Raw genomic sequence first — 23,327 nt, forward strand, 5'->3', positions numbered from 1 at the left:
TTGATAGGGTGGGCCTCATTCTCTGCTGTTCATAATGTGATGCTGAAAATTTATGTGTGGCTACTGCATGACACTGAATGCATAGACGAGATGGGCAGTTATTTTGATTTAAGAACATTTTTCTTATGTTCTTATATATTTCTGAAAGCTGTATTTATATCTTATTATACAACTAGAGTTATAAAGATTCTGAGACGAGCGATAAGCATTATTTATTTGTCCTTCAAACTTTATGGCTATTCTTTTCAATTTTGGTAAAGTATGTGCTTTATGTGTATCAGCACAGGGTCCCTGTATGTACCAATAGTTCTGTGCCACACATTCTGGCTTATCCTTATTTGTTGCTGCTGATAAAATATGCCATTACTGGGGCTGGGATTGATTTATAAGCAAATATTTGATCCTAGAGCTTAATTAGACATTTGTTTCAATGTTGATCTTCTCTTTCTAAACCTACTATGGGTCCAGATTTGTTCATAAAATTTTCTACTGCTATTGTGTATCACCAGATCAACAGCAATATCACTGAAGGATCAATGCCGAAAAGTTTAATTTTCTTGGAATAACAAATGGACAAATAATTGTAATTATTTATCTACTCATTATAAATTCAATGTGAGGAATATGTAACTCAAGGTCAAGATTAAGAATAAGATTAAAAGAAATGGGTATTCCTTTGGACATAGATGTTACATTCCAAAGAAATATAAATGCCAGTTCTTGGGGTTCTTTTTATAACATGAGAAAAATGGCAATTGATTAGTTTGCAAAAGAAAAAAAATCCAATAGATTCTTACTGATATGTAAAATTGAGCTAGTAAATTTTTACAGATATAGCTTCCCAAGTACCAGTGGATGCTTTGAATACCCTGCTGTCCACAGTTAAAGCCATCATGTAAGCATGCTATAATGAATAGTAGTATCATGTAAGCTCTGCTTCTTTCAGCACTACAGGAATTAAGATCTCTCAGTGCCTGAATAGGTCACTTCAGTGTTTCTCCCAGAGAATTAATGCTAAGCAATTATACAAAGCATTAAAGGATTCTAACAGTCTGCGGCTCATACCTAGAAAGCAGTTTAACCTTTACCACATTGTTGTTACTTTTTTTCTTTTCCATGTTGCACTGCAACAAAGAGAAAAAAAAGAGACCACATAAAACTATGAAGGTCAAGATTATAAAAACAATTTGTGAAATAAATGTTTTCATGGAATTTTTCCAGTGAGTGACTCTTAATCATAATTTGAAGTGCAAAGAGTAGATGAAAATGAATAAACTTTAAAAAAAAACATTGTTGAATGACCATGATAACCAATTAGCCTGAAGTTCATGGAGCATTTTGAATCTGATGCAGCAGATTTTTAAAATAAAATTTGAGTACTGCTCACCAACCAGTACAAGCTGTGCACCCCTGTATTTTTCCAATAAAGCAAATAATTTTAGAATTGTGGCCTAAACATCATAAACATCCTCTGATTAACCTGGGGGGGCGGGGAGGGGGATGAATGCAGCTATTTAAATTTATTTGACCAGTATCTAACATTTTTGTTCTTTATTATTCCTTTTAAGAAATGTTCATGTGAACTTAATAGTCTTGAATAGGCTCCCCATAGAGATAGCTGTGAACTAACTAGCATATCACATTAATTCATTGTCTCTCATTAGCTTCAATTCTGACCGACATTAATACAGAAGTAAACTAAACCCAAAATTTTATCTCATGAAGACTAAGAAATCTCTGTTGTGAAATAATTTGAAAGCCTGCTAGTGCAGTCTACTACTCTGAATTGACCTATAAAAACTGGAACGGAGCAGAGAAAAAGATTACTCCCCTTCTCCCCTTAAAGAATGAAGAATTGAATAGCTGGACTTCTTTCCTTCCCATGACAATCATGTGCATCTATATATCATAAAGAACAGTTAGCATTATTAGTATTTCAGTTCCCATGCTAAAATTTTCAAAGGAGAAAATCAACAGTGAGAACCCTACCTGAAACAAAGATCACAAGTCTATATAGCAAATATATGAGATTATGCTGCATTGCCATTTCCCTTCACTCTTTCATTTTTTTCCCTCACAGATTTGATATGTAGAGAAGAATTATAGCATTTACTGCAAACTGTGAAAGGATGTGAGCGTGTGAGACAGAAAGATATAGATAAAGATATAGAGACAGATATATAGATATAGATATAGATGCAGGTCTTCGCGTGTTTGGGTCTTTTCCTATGTAAGATTGAGAGCATCTTGGCAATGTTTCAACGAGGTCCCACTCGCCATCTTCAGGCTGGTGCTTTCGGTTTCGTGCTTGTGCGAGCAAAGCATGATCAGAGCTGCCATCTTCCTATATATATTGGTGGGGAGGTTGGCTGTGTTGTCATTTCTTGATTGGTTGATGGAGTTGATGATTGCAGATTGGCTGGCTTTTTATAAGAACATGTGTGGCTAAGGTATTGGCTGTGTGTCTATCACCCCCTGTGTTATAACGACCTGGGTAATGGGCTGTGTGATGACCTTCTGAGTTCTATTGTTTTGACATCCTGAGACTATAATGACGTGGGAAAATACCCGAACAAAGCTAAATACCATATGTATGTATGTATGTGTATGTATGTGTGTGTGTGTGTGTGTGTGTGTGTGTGTGTGTGTGTATATATATATATATATATATATATATATATATATATATATATATATATATGGCATTCAGCTTTGTTCGAGTATTTTCCCACGTCATTGTAGTTGTGCTTTTAAAGTTGTAGCAACGTTTCAGCAGAATCTCTTCTGCCATCATCAGGCTTCTGTATAGTGTTCATCTGTGAGTCAGACTTTTACAGTGGTTTCAGATTTAAATTTGGGGCAGCCTATTGCTGTGCCAGAATGTTTTTTTTCTTCACCCTGATTGGTTGGGAGTCTTGGTCTGTGTTTATTGGTCTTGGAGTTTGCTGTGTTCTGCTTGATTGGTGTTTCTAATATCTTCTGTCTGTTTTGTGGCTCTTTTTGTATCTTGATTGGCTGGCAACATTGTGTTCCTTTATTGGAGGCCTTTAGTGCAGCTTGGCTCCAAGTAAATGGATGGCTATCATTTGTTAGGAAGCTAGGTTTTATCTGGGTGCCTGGTTGGGGTGTGTTTGAGCTGGAGGTATTAGAGGGGATTTGTTTGTGCCTGGTGTTTGCCTGGCTAGTGGTGTGGAGATTTTTTGTTTGTTAGTGCAGGCTTCCAAATGATTGACAGTCTGGTGGAATCATCTCTTCTATTCATGCTTTCAGGTCTTTTTTCAATCTCTATGGCTTCTCTGATAATTCTGTGGCTAGGTTTTCTATAGTGGCTAGGGTTTTGGTGCCATTGAAGTTGATGCTGTGACCTGTGGCTTTCATGTGTTGGACTAGTGAGGAAGTGTGTTCCAGCTTTTTTTACTGCATTTTTGTGTTCATCCAGGCGGGTACTTATTCTTCTATTGGTCTGTCCAATGTATGTGGCTGGGCATGATGCACAGGGGACTTCGTATATGCCTTGGTTTTCCAGGTCAATTTTATCTTTGGGGTTTCTAAGGATGGCTGCTATTTTTCTGTCTGTTCTGAAGGCAGTCTTGATGTGATGCCTATGTAGTATCTTACTGATTTTGTCTGTTGTACCTCTTATGTAGGGCAGGACAGCTGTTCCGTAGGTGTGTTCATCTTCTAGGTTTCTATTGTGTGTTTTTTGTGGATCAGGCTTGTGACTTTTCTTTTGTGGAAGCCATTGACTGTCAGTATTTTAGTCAAGGTGCAGTTCAGTCTTTATGTGTGTCTTGTCTGCCAGGCGTTAGTTCTGGCAATTAGTGTTTTGGCCATGGAGTTTATCTGTGCTGGGTGGTGGTGGGATTGGGCGTTGAGGTAGTGGTTGGTTTGTGTTTTCAGTGTAATGTGGCACAACCACGAACGTGAAGCAACCAACAGGATCACAGCTCACCAGCTCAAATCTCTGACAACTAAGACTAATCTGAACACAGCCAAACCCCCACCTGAACAGAACACACTCCAGCCAATCAGAACACAGCCAATCCTCCACCAATCAGAACATAGCCAGACCCCAACCAATCAAGTCACACCCTCACTCAGCAGTTGCTAAAAGGAAGAAGCAGTTGCAAGCTCAAATTACTGAGAAGCACAAAGTTGAAGACACAAGCCTGAAGATGATGAATGAGACTTCATCAAACGTTGCCTGGATACTTCCAATTTTATGCAGGAGAAAACCTGAATAACCAAATATATATATATATATATATATATATATATATATATATATATATATATATATATATATATATATATATCTTAAGTTTTCGCTGGGTACTTTGACATGTATGGCATTCAGTTTGTTTGGGCATTTTCCCACATCATTGTAGTTGTGCTTTTGAAGTTGTAAGAACGTTTCAGCAGAATCTCATCTGCCCACAGAAGCCTGATGATGGCAGATGAGATTCTGCCTAAACGATGCTGGCAACTTTGACGTGGAAAATACCTGAACAAGCTGAATGCCATATATATATATATATATATTTGTTTTCTGAGGTTCTCAGAGGTATTTGTATGTGATCTTTGGTTGTTCGGGTTTTCTCACGTAAGATTGAAGTATCTAGGCATATATATATATATATATATATATATATATATATATATATATATATATATATATATATATATATATATATATATATATATATATATATTTGTTTTCTGAGGTTCTACTTGAGGTATTTGTATGTGGATCTTTGGTTGTTCGGGCTTTCTCCCGCATAAGATTCAAAGTATCTAGGCAACGTTTTCGATGAAGTCTCATTCATCATCTTCAGGCTTCTGTCTCCGGCTCTGTGCTTCAGAGTAATGGAGATTGCAGCTGCTTCCTCCTTTTAACTTTGCCAGTGGGGGTGGGACTTGATTGGGTGGGGGCTTAGCTGTGTTCTGATTGGGTGGGGGTGTGTTCTCATTGGTAGGGGTTTGGCTGTGTTCTGATTGGTTGGGGGTTAGCCGTGTTCTGATTGGTTGGAGGCGTGTTCTGTTCAGGTGGGGGCTTGGTTGTGCTCAGGTTAGTCTTAGTTGCTGGGGGATTTGAGCTGGAGAGTTGTGATCTTGCTGTTTGGCTTCTAGTTCGTGGTCCTGCTGCATCTTCATAGTGGGTGTCGGTTTGCTTCATGTATGGCTCAGAGGGGTTTGAAGTGGGTAGTGATGCAGCTGCAGTGCAGCTTCTGGTCCATGATCGTTTCTCATTTTCTGAATGGGTGGGAGTCTGTTTTCTACATGGAAGTGTGGTGGTGGCATCTTGTGTGGCTCTCATGGGTGTGGGTCCGGTGTCCTTCTTCATGTTAGGTACTAAACTCTGTTCATGAGGGCGGAGTTTCCAAATGGCTGGAAGGCGGCTGCTGGGGAGAACCAACCAATGGGAATGGGGGAAAGAACGCCCACATAGTGAGTGGACCTGAGTGAGAACTTCTTGAGTCCTCAGGACATAACATGTTCATAAAATTTTCTACTGCTATTGTGTATCACCAGATCAACAGCAATATCACTGAAGGATCAATGCCGAAAAGTTTAATTTTCTTGAATAACAAATGGACAAATAATTGTAATTATTTATCTACTCATTATAAATTCAATGTGAGGAATATGTAACTCAAGGTCAAGATTAAGAATAAGATTAAAAAGAAATGGGTATTCCTTTGGACATAGATGTTACATTCCAAAGAAATATAAATGCCAGTTCTTGGGGTTCTTTTTATAACATGAGAAAAATGGCAATTGATTAGTTTGCAAAAGAAAAAAAATCCAATAGATTCTTACTGATATGTAAAATTGAGCTAGTAAATTTTTACAGATATAGCTTCCCAAGTACCAGTGGATGCTTTGAATACCCTGCTGTCCACAGTTAAAGCCATCATGTATAGCATGCTATAATGAATAGTAGTATCATGTAAGCTCTGCTTCTTTCAGCACTACAGGAATTAAGATCTCTCAGTGCCTGAATAGGTCACTTCAGTGTTTCTCCCAGAGAATTAATGCTAAGCAATTATACAAAGCATTAAAGGATTCTAACAGAGTCTGCGGCTCATACCTAGAAAGCAGTTTAACCTTTACCACATTGTTGTTACTTTTTTTCTTTTCCATGTTGCACTGCAACAAAGAGAAAAAAAGAGACCACATAAAACTATGAAGGTCAAGATTATAAAAACAATTTGTGAAATAAATGTTTTCATGGAATTTTTCCAGTGAGTGACTCTTAATCATAATTTGAAGTGCAAGAGTAGATGAAAATGAATAAACTTTAAAAAAAACATTGTTGAATGACCATGATAACCAATTAGCCTGAAGTTCATGGAGCATTTTGAATCTGATGCAGCAGATTTTTAAAATAAAATTTGAGTACTGCTCACCAACCAGTACAAGCTGTGCACCCCTGTATTTTTCCAATAAAGCAAATAATTTTAGAATTGTGGCCTAAACATCATAAACATCCTCTGATTAACCTGGGGGGCGGGAGGGGGATGAATGCAGCTATTTAAATTTATTTGACCAGTATCTAACATTTTTGTTCTTTATTATTCCTTTTAAGAAATGTTCATGTGAACTTAATAGTCTTGAATAGGCTCCCCATAGAGATAGCTGTGAACTAACTAGCATATCACATTAATTCATTGTCTCTCATTAGCTTCAATTCTGACCGACATTAATACAGAAGTAAACTAAACCCAAATTTTTATCTCATGAAGACTAAGAAATCTCTGTTGTGAAATAATTTGAAAGCCTGCTAGTGCAGTCTACTACTCTGAATTGACCTATAAAAACTGGAAGGGAGCAGAGAAAAAGATTAATCTCCTTCTCCCCTTAAAGAATGAAGAATTGAATAGCTGGACTTCTTTCCTTCCCATGACAATCATGTGCATCTATATATCATAAAGAACAGTTAGCATTATTAGTATTTCAGTTCCCATGCTAAAATTTTCAAAGGAGAAAATCAACAGTGAGAACCCTACCTGAAACAAAGATCACAAGTCTATATAGCAAATATATGAGATTATGCTGCATTGCCATTTCCCTTCACTCTTTCATTTTTTTCCCCTCACAGATTTGATATGTAGAGAAGAATTATAGCATTTACTGCAAACTGTGAAAGGATGTGAGCGTGTGAGACAGAAAGATATAGATAAAGATATAGATACAGATATATAGATATAGATATAGATGCAGGTCTTCGCGTGTTTGGGTCTTTTCCTATGTAAGATTGAGAGCATCTTGGCAATGTTTCAACGAGGTCCCACTCGCCATCTTCAGGCTGGTGCTTTCGGTTTCGTGCTTGTGCGAGCAAAGCATGATCAGAGCTGCCATCTTCCTATATATATTGGTGGGGAGGTTGGCTGTGTTGTCATTTCTTGATTGGTTGATGGAGTTGATGATTGCAGATTGGCTGGCTTTTTTATAAGAACATGTGTGGCTAAGGTATTGGCTGTGTGTCTATCACCCCCCTGTGTTATAACGACCTGGGTAATGGGCTGTGTGATGACCTTCTGAGTTCTATTGTTTTGACATCCTGAGACTATAATGACGTGGGAAAATACCCGAACAAAGCTAAATACCATATGTATGTATGTGTGTATGTATGTGTGTGTGTGTGTGTGTGTGTGTGTGTGTGTGTGTGTGTGTGTATATGTATATATATATATATATATATATATATATATATATATATATATATATATATGGCATTCAGCTTTGTTCGAGTATTTTCCCACGTCATTGTAGTTGTGCTTTTAAAGTTGTAGCAACGTTTCAGCAGAATCTCTTCTGCCATCATCAGGCTTCTGTATAGTGTTCATCTGTGAGTCAGACTTTTACAGTGGTTTCAGATTTAAATTTGGGGCAGCCTATTGCTGTGCCAGAATGTTTTTTTTTCTTCACCCTGATTGGTTGGGAGTCTTGGTCTGTGTTTATTGGTCTTGGAGTTTGCTGTGTTCTGCTTGATTGGTGTTTCTAATATCTTCTGTCTGTTTTGTGGCTCTTTTTGTATCTTGATTGGCTGGCAACATTGTGTTCCTTTATTGGAGGCCTTTAGTGCAGCTTGGCTCCAAGTAAATGGATGGCTATCATTTGTTAGGAAGCTAGGTTTTATCTGGGTGCCTGGTTGGGGTGTGTTTGAGCTGGAGGTATTAGAGGGGATTTGTTTGTGCCCTGGTGTTTGCCTGGCTAGTGGTGTGGAGATTTTTTGTTTGTGAGTGCAGGCTTCCAAATGATTGACAGTCTGGTGGAATCATCTCTTCTATTCATGCTTTCAGGTCTTTTTTCAATCTCTATGGCTTCTCTGATAATTCTGTGGCTAGGGTTTTCTATAGTGGCTAGGGTTTTGGTGCCATTGAAGTTGATGCTGTGACCTGTGGCTTTCATGTGTTGGACTAGTGAGGAAGTGTGTTCCAGCTTTTTTACTGCATTTTTGTGTTCATCCAGGCGGGTACTTATTCTTCTATTGGTCTGTCCAATGTATGTGGCTGGGCATGATGCACAGGGGACTTCGTATATGCCTTGGTTTTCCAGGTCAATTTTATCTTTGGGGTTTCTAAGGATGGCTGCTATTTTTCTGTCTGTTTTGAAGGCAGTCTTGATGTGATGCCTATGTAGTATCTTACTGATTTTGTCTGTTGTACCTCTTATGTAGGGCAGGACAGCTGTTCCGTAGGTGTGTTCATCTTCTAGGTTTCTATTGTGTGTTTTTTGTGGATCAGGCTTGTGACTTTTCTTTTGTGGAAGCCATTGGCTGTCAGTATTTTAGTCAAGGTGCATAGTTCAGTCTTTATGTGTGTCTTGTCTGCCAGGCGTTTAGTTCTGGCAATTAGTGTTTTGGCCATGGAGTTTATCTGTGCTGGGTGGTGGTGGGATTGGGCGTTGAGGTAGTGGTTGGTTTGTGTTTTCTTGTGTAATGTGGCACAACCACGAACGTGAAGCCAACCAACAGGATCACAGCTCACCAGCTCAAATCCCCTGACAACTAAGACTAATCTGAACACAGCCAAACCCCCACCTGAACAGAACACACCCACAGCCAATCAGAACACAGCCAATCCTCCAACCAATCAGAACACAGCCAGACCCCCAACCAATCAAGTCACACCCTCACTAGCAGTTAAAAGGAAGAAGCAGTTGCAAGCTCAAATTACTCTGAGAAGCACAAAGTTGAAGACACAAGCCTGAAGATGATGAATGAGACTTCATCGAAACGTTGCCTGGATACTTCCAATTTTATGCAGGAGAAAACCTGAATAACCAAATATATATATATATATATATTCTTAAGTTTTCGCGGGTACTTACATGTATGGCATTCAGCTTTGTTTGGGTATTTTCCCACATCATTGTAGTTGTGCTTTTGAAGTTGTAGCAACGTTTCAGCAGAATCTCATCTGCCTACAGAAGCCTGATGATGGCAGATGAGATTCTGCCGAAACGTTGCTACAACTTTGACGTGAGAAAATACCTGAACAAAGCTGAATGCCATATATAGATAGATAGATAGATAGATAGATAGATAGATAGATAGATAGATAGATAGATAGATAGATATAGATATAGATATGGATCTTTGGTTGTTCGGGTTTTCTCCCGCGTAAGATTCGAAGTATCTAGGCAACGTTTCGATGAAGTCTCATTCATCATCTTCAGGCTTCTGTCTTCGGCTCTTGCTTCTCAGACTGATGTGAGATTGCAGCTGCTTCTTCCTTTTAACTGCTAGTGGGGGTGGGACTTGATTGGGTGGGGGCTTGGCTGTGTTCTGATTGTGGTGTCAGACCCACACCCATGAGAGCCACACAAGATGCCACCACCACACTTCCATGTAGAAAACAGACTCACACCCACTCAGAGGATGACACACGACCACAGACCAGAAGCCGCACTGCAGCTGCATCACTACCCACTTCAAACCCCTCCGAGCCATACACAAAGCAAACCGACACCCACTATGAAGATGCAGCACGACCACGAACTCGAAGCCAAACAGCAAGATCACAGCTCACCAACTCAAATCCCCCAGCAACTAAGACTAACCTGAGCACAGCCAAGCCCCCACCTGAACAGAACACGCCTCCAACCAATCAGAACACGGCCAACCCCCCAACCAATCAGAACACAGCCAAACCCCCTACCAATGAGAACACACCCCCAGCCAATCAGAAAACCCGAACAACCAAAGATCCACATACAAATACCATGAGAACCTCAGAAAATAAATATATATATATATATATATATATATATATATATATATATATATATATATATATATATATACACACACACACACATACATACACACATACATACATATATATATCCCCCCACTGACAATTATTGACTTGATTGAGGAGAGGGTTCTGTTTTCATTTATAATTACTATTATTTAATTAGGGGCTTAAAAATTGAAAAGCACAATCTTTCTGGATCCTTGAAAGAGCCAGCTGTCTTTAGGAATAAAAGTTGTTTGGATTTAAGTGTCTTATTCCCAAATAAACACCTTGGTCTAATTGAATCTTTGACCCTGACAAGTGAGTCCATCAATATTTATAAGGCAGGAATATCTGTAAAGATTTAGAGACGTTAAGAAAGCATGGTTGATGGGGTAGGAAATAAGGGAAATGGTTTTAAAAAAACCATGAAAGTAGTTTTAGAAAGGAGATACTGTATAGCAAAATATGCAGTTTGCTGTTTTGTATGTGAATGGTTCTAATTTTGCTGAGAGATAATAATTTTGAATTCTCTATTTTATTTATAATTTTCATTTTTTAAAAAAGTCTTTCATTATTATTTTTTTTAAAAGGATCTCTTTGACTAAGTGCCAATTCACCAATGCATTAGAAACAGAACATTAATCTGTTCCTCCCATCTCTGCCATAATTGTAACATTTTTCTTTTAATGAGCTAGAGTAGGCGAATGGGAAGGTAATTGTGCCGATAGTGATGGAAGGTTTCTCTTATAATTTCCAGACTAATGATGACATGCAACTAGTATTGTTTCTTTGAAGTAAAGGGTCTTTCTTCACAAAGAGATGGATTAACAGTAGAAGAGAAGGGCCAAAACCCTCCAGCAACTGGCACTCCCCCAGTACACAGTGAGCATACACATCCATCTCGCACTTCTTGCCAGATAATGAGTGCAGAGTGCTCATTTATTGGCAATATGAATAACTGGGTTTGGCAGGTTAGTCTAATGAAAATGGCAAGGTTAGAAGGAATGCAGAGTGGAAAAATGAGATCGATGCAAGGTGACTGCAGAAAACTATGCTCCATATGCCATTCAGTGGAATGGTACTGAAGCTAACGGATAAAATTTGATATAATTCTACCTTGAACAAAAAGCCTGGGGCTGATAAAAGGAGGATTGCCATGCAGCTTAAAGAGGATGACTTGTTTCCCACTGTATGGGGCATTTCAGAAGACTGTAAAGCTACAATCTGTTCCATTATCTATAAAACTGCTTCAGTTTCTTTGTTAAGAACAGATTTGTCCAATTTCAGAAATGGGGTAGCAGTTCGAACTTGCATTTATTCAATATATCTTAAATTTCAAAATTTGCACATATCACATAAGTGGCTATGAAGTCAATTTACATGCCATGGTTTTCCATGTTTAATCACACACACACAAACACAAATGCTGGTTCTTTCCCAATTGTTCTGTGTTCATTAAGGGAAAAGTTATGGATTATATGTATACTATAAATAGTGGTCCCTAATTTTGCAAGACTTTGTTGACATTACATACACAGAGACAAATACAATTTATAGGAAACTAGAATGTTAACATTAGAAGTAAATATTTGGAATAATGGGAAATAATAGGATAGTCAATATTTATGGCAAAAAAACTTTTTCCAAGAATTTCCATGTGGATATCTCTCCACATGAATAATAATCAGGTGGTTGAGAAAGTATAAATAGGAGTGCCAACAATATTTTGTCCTTTTACAGTACAGCATTGCTCAGTTGTGTAGTTTTGCTTTTTCTCATAGATCCCTTCCCTCTATTTGCTTGTCTGTTGGTTGATAAAGGACTATTTGTTCTTTTATGTAGATCTAACTTTCTATAACTTGATTCAGATTTTTTCCCAAGTAAGTATTTTGTTTCATTTCTTAAATCAGAAATTCTTCAATGCTTCTTACTCCTAGGTTGTGTTTGTATCAGCCATAAAGATTTCAGTACCAACTGTAAAGGGAAGAATGTGGACATGCTTATTTCTGGAGTCTAGAGAAATCCCCACCAAGTTTTGGTAATGACATTAATGTCATATGTGCTTTCATGTACTGGGAAGACAAATTTAGCCACACGATTTTCTCCTATTTTGTATTATGAATTTTCCTTACATGGAACAAATCCTTCTCATAGCCATTTCATGAACTCATATATTCCACATTAGCAGTACAAATGTTATTAATATTCTGAGACACAGCAGTTTATTAAAATGTACTTGAGAGCTTCACAGTCAACAAAACCACATATGGTATTTAGTACATTGACTTGTTTTCCACTATGTCATTGATTTCTGATGACATTATCATAGAAAAGGAAATAGGGAAATTCTCAGTATTCAGTGGCTTAAGATACAATTGTTTTAGACAGCAAATTATTTGAATTGATGATTTAAGAAAAAACATATAACCAAAAGACAAAAATTGTGTTGAGCAAGAATAAGAAAATGTTGGGTAAGGGTGAAACAACAATATTGTCCGTAAATACATATATGGTTCTGAAATGCATCTTAGACAGAACAGGCAAGTTAAAACTGCCTGATGACCCTGGAGAGAAAAGTGACAGATTACAAAAACTCTTTTTTGTGGAGTAAATATATACATACAACAAAAAATATTATTCAAAGATGCTAGTATCAGTAGAAAGGGCATCCTTGGAGACTCCTTAAAACAGCAAAGCATAGGGGTACTGAATCAGACCATAATAAGCTGACTCTATGTAGTTATCAAATTTTACATGTCTGCTGTAATGGTTATGTACACAAATTTACACTGCTTTTGTAAGTCCTTTTGTACGTTCCCAAGGATATGTTGCAATAACAAAAGCACTTAGACTTACGTACTGTTCCATATTGCTTTATAGCACTCTCTTGGCAGTTTACAATGTCAGCATATTTTCCCCAATATTCTGGTCATCATTTTACTTATCTTCAGACAGATGGAAGACTGAGACAACCCTGACCCGGTCAGAATCAAACTCCTGCTATGGGCAGAGTTAGCCTGCAAAATTGCATTCTAATCACTTTGCCACAATGGCTTCTGTACACTACCATAGCTCCTGCATCTTTGTGGAATTTGGAGTTCTTCTGAGTTCCTTCAATGAAGATCCTGGTGATCAATGTAGATATGCATGCCAGTAGAGACTAGCATGGTAGAAACATAGCAGACTAATATGTCTCAGCAAAGCAATGGGGAGGATGCAAATGGAAGGACCAACAGCCAATCAATATACCCAAGCTAATGATCTCCAGACAAGGAGAAACTGTAAGTAGCCACATGAACTTTGTGGGATTCTGCAGTCACTTGCAAGTACAGCAACAGCAGTCCTTGTTCAAGTAAAGTTATCAATGAAATTATTTTTAAAAAATATGAATGTAAAAGATACCTTCTTGCATCGATACTTTGGTTGTTTAATTAAGTGGACATTTTCCCTACCATATAAGTCATATAAATACTATGATCTCTTGCAGGGTAGCATGACAGTACAGTTCTGTAGAAACACAATTTTCATATGCAGTGCAAAAACAAATTATTTTTTCTTTAGTAAAAACTTATTATCAAAGTTGCTAACATTTAACACTGAAATATCCTCAGCTATAATTTCATCAACAGTATTATGTGATAAAGGTTGGTTTATAAAGGAAATAACATAAACTCCTTAGGCTTTTTAATATTTCTTATCAGTTGAAAAGACAGCACAAGAGAGAGTTAAGCACAGAGGGGTCTTATTAATATGTAAATATATACTGCAGGCACATCAGGGCAACAAAATACACATCCCAATATTTCAAAGTAAAGAAGCTACAAAATAAATTGCAAGTAGTAATAGCAACGCACTGAGAGTAAGAACAAAGACCATCTTAAAATTGGGTGATAAAATATGTGATCATTTGTGTATCTTATGTCTACAGTATATATGTGTTAGTGCTTATAGGCAAACAGTGTTTGAAAGTAGTGATAAGAAATTCAGAAGATGAAAAAGAGCTAAACTGATTCATAGCAAACCATCATTTTTCACCTTTTGTCCCATGCAATATTCTTCCAATATGAAAACAGCAAAATAAATATTCAATAAAAGCAATCATTTATTTAAAAAAATCACTGCTGAAATATCATCTTTTGCTTATAAAAGATGATATTATAAATAATCAATTAATTAATTTATGTGATTAACAGTTTGCTCTATATAGAATCAACAGGATTCTGCCATGTACTGTATGATTAGAAATGAAATATAATTTATCATTCTTCTGGTAACTAGATAGTCTACTACACAGCCTTTTAAGGAGCAGTGACCAGCTTCTGTATCCTCTGTGGGCAGTTTTGGTTGGACTCCTGGTATGACAATTGCCATTCTTTTTTTACTACAGACTTTGATGTTTCTGCCCTCAATCCCAAGGTTTTAACCTGAAAAAAGGACTTTGGAGTATGAATTTTTTAATGTTATTTTAAGATAACATAAAAATATGTTACTGTGTCTTAGAATCGTATCATTAGAAGCTAAGAATTTCACTTTAGCAGGGCATTGTGTATTATGAGAGGAACATTCCCATCTCTCCAATCACTAATCACTGTTCTCTACAGCCATTTTTCAAAATTACTAATGGAACAGCAAGTGACATGTTGGCCAAGAGTTGAAGATGCTTGTCTCCTACTCCAAAGGTTGAGAGTTCAATCCTAGGCAGTGACAGATGTTTCTCTATCAAGGTGCAAGAGAGAAAAATCTGCTATAAACTTCACATAGGCATCAGTAAGGCATCCAACCAGTAAACACTCAGCTCTGTTCAGTAGCCCCAAATCCACCCTGATGAAAAGGGATTCCAAGATCATTAAAAAAATTACTAATGGAACAATAGAACTCTGAAAGGTGTTTATTATTGTTGTTTTTAATAAGTTCACTGATAGAACAATGAAAGATATCTGTCTCCTCCTTCTCCTCTTCCTCCAGATAAAATTCATCATAGTGCTTTTTTCCTTTTGCTCTGGTAAGGGAAGGTTGAAGAAACACAGAAATCCATCAATGAGAATGCATGGCAACCATGGTCTGGACATAAAATTAGGCCATAAACCCAGCCAAATTCAAATTCAGAAAGGCATTTCTTAAGATGGTTTCATTTTCAGTTGAATTACATATAAGAGATGACATAATTGAAGGCTACATTTCAGAAAAACCACAACCTCCATGAAAATTGAATCAACAGAATGTTTTGGTTTTGTTATTTTAATTTCTGTGGGTTTTTAAGAATTATTTTTAAATGATGTTTTGTATATTCAATTTTTGAAAGCAGTGTTTATGACAAAGAAGCATCTCCTTGTTATTTGTGATGAGTTGATTCTTCCATCGAAAGGATTGTAATCACTGTACTACAGAATGCCATTGAACAACTGGCTCCCAAGGTCTATTTGTACTTTTCCTCATAAATCTCATAAATGTCTGTGAAGTTTCTGCTAGGCAAAATGGAATACAAATTTTGTGAGTCTTAGCTAAGTTTATATTTGCATGGGAGACAGATGGAAAATCTCAGGGTTGTGGACTAATTTGAGATGTTTGGGAGAGAAAAAATAGCAGAAGAAAGCAATGACAAATTACTTTTGCTTTCACTCATAAGAACCATGTAGATGAATTCTTATAACAAAAAATTAAGCTTGACTTAAGGAAGTATTTGTCTTTATGCATGCAAAACTTAGAATTGTAAGACTATCTGATAATCCTGCCTTCCCACAATCATCTTAATTGTTTCACAGCAAGTTTGCTTAACTGGCATCAGAAAATGATCATGACTACATTTTTATGTATAGAGAAGACATTAAGGTCTCACCCAAGGTGAAGAATACACTGTGTATAGTCCCATTTTGGCTAAGGCTAAAGAAAAGAAAAACTTCATTAATATGAATCCATTCTTTTTCCCATGGATTTATTGAATGCAATTCCATGAAATCTTTTCATATGATCAATTTAGGAAAAAAAAGTATCTACTCTCAGTTTAAATACTTTTTACTTTTCATCTCTCCCTAAAAGATAGCTTTTGGTAATAGTATAATTATTTAAAAGAAGTGCAAATTGTCATGAATGAGTGCTGAAGGTCATTCACAAAAAGCTTTGTTGGTCTAAAAAAAACCATAAATAAGGTACGATTAACATATAAACTAAAGGATTCATATTACTCCAAACTTTTAGAACTTTTTCATTCACACATTTATTTGATACTATCATAGAAGTAAAACATAAAATAACAACAACAACAACAACAACAACAACAACAACAACAATAATAATAATAATAATAATAATAATAATAATAATAATAATAATAATAAATGCCTACTACATCATACAGAAATCAGCTACTCATTACTCTCTTTGTAATGGTTTAAGTTCTGCTAAAGTGCTAGTGTGACCAACTTCTTCTGTAGGTCATGGTCATTAAAATATTACAAAATAATGATCATATTATCAGAAATTAAATCAAAATTGGATAACATAAATCATCCTTACCTATAAATGATTTACTGAACGTTGGAACAGATATTCAACATACAATAGGACTATATACCAGTATGAATGTAAGTATAAATAGATAATAGAGATAATTAGATAGATAGATAGATAGATAGATAGATAGATAGATAGATAGATAGATAGATAGATAGATAGATAGATAGGCAGGCAGGCAGACAGACAGACAGACAGACAGATGAGTTGGAGAAACATATTCATTTTCTATGTGAAATACAAGTTAAAATAATAAAATGCATGGTCATCTGGTAATTTAGGAGCCCTTGTTGCTCAGTGGTTAGAATGCAGAATTGCAGGCTAACTCTGCTCACAGCCAGGAATTTGATCCTGAAGGGATTTGAGGTTGACTCAGCCTTCCATTCTTCTGAGGCTGGTAAAATGAAGATCCAGATTGTTGGAGGAAATATGCTGACACTGTAAATGTTCCGGACTAGCAGGCTCGTACCTGCAAATCTGATTGGCCCGCTGAAAGCCGATCGTGATTGGTCGCCATAGACTGATGCGATTGGCCAGTAAACGGGCTGCCACGATTGGCCCTGCCAAGAGCAGCAAACTCAAATCGCCTTCATTGGCTGCCTAGCCGCAGCCAGCCCTATATAAGGGGCTGCTGCGGCTGGGGTTAGTTGCTCAGATCTGAAGTCACAAATAAAGAGCTTTAGTTACTAACTGAGTCTTGCCTCTGTTCTTGAACCGTCCTCCCAGATATAACACTGGTGACGAGGATGGGATGCGGAGGCAACAGAAGCTATTGAATTGAGCTAGCCGAAGGAGCACGTGGCTGACAGAGCGCAACGACGGCGACATGGCCAGCAGCGCTATACCACCCGCACCATTCGATCCAGCTAGCGAAGATTGGGACTCATACATGGACAGATTTCAAATGTTCCTGGAGTCCAATAACCTCAAAGATGCCACGCCCAGCAAGAAACGAGCCGTTTTTCTAGTCCATTGCGGACCAGCTGTTTTTAAGATGGCTAAAGCCTTAGCCAAGCCAGCTGAAGTTAAAACCATGGATTGGGACACCCTTGCTCCCATCCTGTGCAACCATTACGCCCCAGCCGTGCCAACTCTCATTCGCAGGCATGAGTTCTACCAGAGGGACCAACATGAGGGTGAGAGCGTTGGGGATTTTGTGGCAGACCTGAGGAACCTGGGTGGTTTGTGTGGTTTCGCCAACCTCGAAGAAGCCATGAGAGATCGCATCGTCCTTGGCCTCAGAGACCCAACCGTCCAGAGCAAGATCATGGCCAAGGGAGACATCTTGCTTGCAGATGCCTTAGCAGACGCCACAGCAGCCGAAGCCACTCGTAAATCGGCAGCACGAATGCGTCGAACCAGCGGGACCAATCGCCAACCCACCAATGATGCTGGGAAACTTTCAGACAAGTACACATCAACCACCCATCACAAAGACGTCAAGTCATCCTCAGACAGCGAGGAAGAAGAAGTCCACAGGCTCCGGTCAGAACGTGAGCAACGGGACCAGTGGGGCCGCAAATCCAACTATCAATGTGCCGGATGCGGGGGAAACCATCCCCGATCTGAATGCAGATTCTTAGATGCCATATGCCGTTTTTGCGAGAAACGGGGACACATCACGAAAGTATGCAGAAACAAGAGAAATTCCAGCCCCAGATGGAGAGGGAGCAGCCCAAAGAGAAACGATGGCAACGCCACCACGCAGAGGGACCACCCTAGCAACCAGGGGAACTGGTACAGCAGACCCCGAAGGTTTAACGATGCCCCTAGACGAGAGGCGGCTCATCAAACCATCACCATCGGCCACGCTTCATCACTTGATGCTAAAAAGATCCGAGTAGAGGTCACGATTGAAAAGAAACCGTGCAACATGGAAGTCAACTTTGGGTCATCACTATCCATGGTATCCTGGAGAACACTCAAGCAGCTAGTCCCCAACATCCGACGCCAAGACCTCAGCAGTCAGAGACTCATACTAAAAGACTATCAAGGCAACCGGATTCCAGTCGCAGGTACCCGCCATGTGCAGGTCTCGTTCAAGGGACATAAGGCAATTCTACCACTCAGCGTCGTAGACCGAGACCGGCCAAGTCTATTGGGTCTTCAGTGGTTCATGCCACTAGGAATCGGAGTGGCTAGCATCCATCATACTGAAGACAATGACTGGGAGGCGGCTCTCGTCCACGATTTCTGAGAAGTGTTCAACGAAAGCCTAGGCAAGTACAAAGGGTCCCCTATTTCATTTAATCTTCGCCCCGACATAGCACTCATTCGTCTAAAGCCACGCCGAGTTCCCTTTGCTCTTAAATCCAAAATTGACGAGCAACTGGACAAATTAATCGCACAAGGCGTGTTAGAACCTATTGACCATGCCTGATGGGAAACACCCAGGGGTCCTTGGTCTCGCATTCATATTGACTTTGCAGGACCTACGAGAGGCCACACCTTCTTAATAACTGTTGATGCCTACTCAAACTGGCTTGAGGTCAATAAAATGAAAGCAACCACTACTGAGGCGGTCATTAAAAAACTGAACAGACTCTTCGCCACACACGGGTTACCAGATGTCCTGGTCTCTGACAATGGGCCCCAATTTACTACCTTAGCCTTTGAACAGTATTTAGCGGAACGGGGTATCTGACACGCACTCACATCGCCGGCTCATCCTGCGGCGAATGGCCGGGCTGAACGAATGGTTCACTTTACAAAGAAAACCCTGCAGAAAATGGATCAAGGCAACATCCACGACAAAGTCACTAGAATGCTGCTCCTACAACACATCACACCAAACAGCACAACCAACAAGAGCCCAGCTGAACTCCTGATGGCCAGGAAACTCAGATCGCCTCTAGATTGTTTACACCCTGCCTACACCCCGGAAAAGCCCCTGGGTTCCAGCAGCAAGCACCGTGTTTTCAAGGTAGGAGACCTTGTTTTTGCAAAAAAATTTTCTGGGGATCCCCTTTGGATTCCTGCCCAGGTAACTCAAGTTACGGGCCCCCGCTCCTACCGTCTACTCACCACTGATGGCAGACCATGGAAACGCCATATTGACCAACTGCGCTCCAGACTAACCACATCTTCCAACCCTGACCCTAACTTTGAACGAGGGGGGGAGGGGAAGCAGTGAACTCAGAATTAGAACCAACACCTGTCTATTCCGAGCTATCACCGAGATCACCGCACCATGGTTGGCAACACTCACCAGCTGCAACTGAGACTGGACAGTCGAAAGCTTTGCCAGGAAGCAGCAACCAGGCAGGTTCGGCGAGCCCCGGGAGCCAGAACAGTAACAGCGAAGCTGAGGACTTCATCACCCCGGAGGCACCAGAGGAGAGCCCTGACCATGACACCGGTTCACCGTTCCTGTTTGATCCAGCAAGCAGTCCATCTGAACCCGGGTTTGAACAAGGTCAAGCAGAACTGCATAAGTCAGGCAGACAGGTGCAAAGACCTGCTTACCTGTGAGACTATATTACTCCACCCCTTAAACGGAACCGAGAGGGGAGGGGTGTTCCGGACTAGCAGGCTCATAGCCTGCAAATCTGATTGGCCCGCTGAAAGCCGATCGTGATTGGTCGCCATAGACTGATGCGATTGGCCAGTAAACGGGCTGCCGCAATTGGCCCTGCCAAGAGCGGCAAACTCAAATCGCCTTCATTGGCTGCCTAGCCGCAGCCATCCCTATATAAGGGGCTGCTGCGGCTGGGTTTAGTTGCTCAGATCTGAAGTCACAAATAAAGAGCTTTAGTTACTATCTGAGTCTTGCCTCCATTCTTGAACCGTCCTCCCAGATATAACAGTAAACTTCTCAGAGACTGCTGTAAAGCACTATGGGGTAGTACATAAATCTAAGTGCTATTGTTATTGTTACTCTTGTTATTATTGATCTTAGAAATCAACTGTAAGTCTCAAAACAAAGAATAACAAGAAACATTTAAGAACATCAACATTGCACCAATTTATAGTATTTCAAAGTTTGTTTTTATAAGCTGTTTTGAGACTTAGATGGTAATATATTGATTATACTTCAGGAACAATTAAATACTCCTTCTGCATGGCTAATTAATACACTGATGCCCTGATGCCCCTGCTTGCTCTTTTACTGAAGTGTATTCTATCAAATCAATTAATATTCATAGCCTTAAAGAAAGCAACCATTGTTTATCATCTGATAAATTGGACAGTATATTGATCAATTTGGAATAATTAACAGCTTTGTCCTATGGGACTGACTTGAATGTTACAAAATGTCTAAAGGGACCATATGTTAAAAAGGAAAATGCTAATGCAACAGAAGAAAAATCATCCATAACACTTGTTGAGTTAACAGGCTTTCAACCCCCATCCTTTTAAATTATGTTCAAATGATTATCAAAATAAGTCTTTGTAAGATCTCTGTCTCTGTCTCTCTCTCTGTCTCTTTGTCTCTCTCTCTCTCTCACGCACGCACACACACATACACACACACACACACACAATGTCTATCATAAGACCTTTTTGCTTTTGGGTGCGTGTTTCTTTTGACAGCCCATTTTTGCTTTCCTAGTTCAGTGACTCAGAAAAAGGTCTGTATACCAGAGCTAATGAAAATGAATGAAATGGCACACAACTAAGGTCTGTTATGCAGCCTGCGAAGTTAAAACTCTGGATTGGTGCTGAGCAGATGCCGCTACTTTCATTATCTCAGCTGACTGGCAAGGATATTTTAGATACAGAGAAAGCAGATGGAAAAAGAAGATGAAGCTGCCAGCAATATGGGATGATTTAATCAAGGTCATTTCTAGCATGAGCATTCTGCCATTCTATGGGTAAGAGGAGAACCTCTGTGGGTAGCAACACTGTTCTGTATTATTGCTACAAGTTGGGAGGAGGGATGACTTAAAACCTCATTGGCACATTCTTTCTTGCAAATGATCTCCAGTACAATATAATTACAACAACAACAACAAAAAAAAAACAGCATCAGCCAGACTGAATCTTCTGACTTATCTTAGACTTTCTAGAAGAAGGGAACTGTTAATGGCCAAGGCCCAGAAATACAAACATTAACAAATCTTATGCTATTTGAAAACACAAGGTGTATCCAGCTGTGCCGTCTTTCACATGGCAAAGGTTTAATGAGAATTTCATTGTCATTTCTAAAGCTTGTTGCTGTACTTCTTGTTGTTAGCTTGATTTTATTTGTATTTAATTGTATCTCCATTTCCCCCCCACTATCCTTCTTGGCTTTCATTTTAGAACTTACAGAGGTTTTCTTATATTCAGTTTTCAGGGATATCATCTGCACAATGCAAGTTATTGATGTTTCTTCCTCCAATTTAAAAGCCATAGTCATCTCCAATCCAGAATCCTGTGTAAATCTAAAAATGACCTCATCAATTTATAAAAAATTAACTGCCAAGATTATAAAATGAGCACCATAGCTATGACAAACAGGACCCCAGCTGTATGAAACAATTAAAGAATGTATAACTGCAGTAAAAATCAGGATCACTAATATTTAGCAGCCAATCTTAATGCAGGTCATATTACTGATAGAATGTAAAAGTAATAGATATATTAATATTAATAGATGATCTGTTGATCATAAAAAATCAGGAGGACCAGAGAATTCATAGAAACCCAGCAGTTGATTAAATGGACTAGAGCAGATCAGTGAAGCTGGATACAATCTACCAGTTTGTCAGGCTAAAGAGAAAGAAGATTAGTTAGACCAATCAAAACAGAGAGAACCTGGAGAGGGAAAATCAAGGGTAACATTTGTGTGTGTGCGTGTGTTTCGGAAAACATCTATGATTTTGGGATAAGGGACAAGAAATGCAAAGGTCACAGCAATCCTGTAATATAAATTGTGCAAGAAGATAAAGTGAAATTAATGGAGCTAAAGTCTCATTTGGGAAGGACTTAGTTTTTCCCCCTGTGGTTTGGGTTGTTCCTTGTTTTAAATAGGTTATGATTCCTGGGTAAGTCACCAGTTTTTAGGCTTGTCTGAAAACAAGAAAACCTGAGCCAAGGCAACATCTCTTTCCCCAGTACTTTCATTGGTTGAAATGAATACAGAATGGCAGAGTTGGGAGGGATCTTGGAGGTCTTCTAGTCCAATGCCTTGCTTAGGCAGGAAATCCTATACTATTTCAGACAAATTGTTGTCCAATCTCTTCTTTAATCCTTTAATAATTTAACCAAAGTAAAGAAAAATATCATCTGCTTTCTGAGTGTGGGTTCAATGTTTACTTGAGCAGCGGGCTCAAAGAGACTGAATCATCTTAACATAAAGAAAGAGTTTTTTCAAGAATAACCATCAGGAAAATGACAAAGAAACAAAGTGGCCATACACCACAATCTTTTTTAAACAACCCAAAAATGAATCAAGGAATGAAATTATTTCCAACTATGCTCCAGCTTCTATAAACAGCATGCCATCTTATATATATTATGCATAACACACACTGAGAACTATAGCAGTAAATGGATTTGCCTCTTTCTTCCATTATCTTTTTTAAAGAATGAAAAACAAACCTTGCAAGGGAAATTCAGATTGGAGGCTGCTAAATTAATTCAGCC

The sequence above is a fragment of the Pseudonaja textilis genome, chromosome 4, assembly GCF_049901715.1.
Source record: "Pseudonaja textilis isolate UNSWEBS1 chromosome 4, rPseTex1.2, whole genome shotgun sequence".
In the NCBI taxonomy this organism is placed as follows: domain Eukaryota; kingdom Metazoa; phylum Chordata; class Lepidosauria; order Squamata; family Elapidae; genus Pseudonaja; species Pseudonaja textilis.